Here is a 534-nt window from a genome sequence, read left to right as displayed (position 1 = left end):
ATCAAAATACACGATTTTTCCTCTAATTTTCTACGAAATAGCTGTTCGTGGATTAGAGGATATTTTTTTATTCTCACAATGGGACAATTATTGCCAAGACGTAAATAGCAACAATTTAGTGTGCACCACTCAGAGTATNATGCATGAAGAATACAAGAGAAATCCAATGAAGACAATATCAAAATACACGATTTTTCCTCTAATTTTCTACGAAATAGCTGTTCGTGGATTAGAGGATATTTTTTTATTCTCACAATGGGACAATTATCGCCAAGACGTAAATAGCAACAATTGAGTGTGCACCACTCAGAGTACATAAGCTTTTTAACTCGCATGTACATGCTCGTTCTACGCATGCGCAACGCCTGCTAGAGTGAGACAGGTATCCTTGAAAATCTACCTCTCTCTGGCTCGTTTTCCGCTTACGGGCCTAGCATGGCAGTGCCCTTTCCAGTACATACTACATTTCAGTGGTCCATGAATAACATGTAGGCGAGTTTATTTCTGAGGTTATTTTACGCGGGCAATTTGAAC

This window comes from Diachasma alloeum, unplaced genomic scaffold (genome assembly GCF_001412515.2).
Source record: "Diachasma alloeum isolate Michigan unplaced genomic scaffold, Dall2.0 Dall_scaffold_00272, whole genome shotgun sequence".
NCBI classification, from domain to species: Eukaryota; Metazoa; Arthropoda; class Insecta; order Hymenoptera; family Braconidae; genus Diachasma; species Diachasma alloeum.
The sequence above is the reverse complement of the archived record's forward strand: the minus strand, read 5'-3'. Positions refer to the sequence as shown.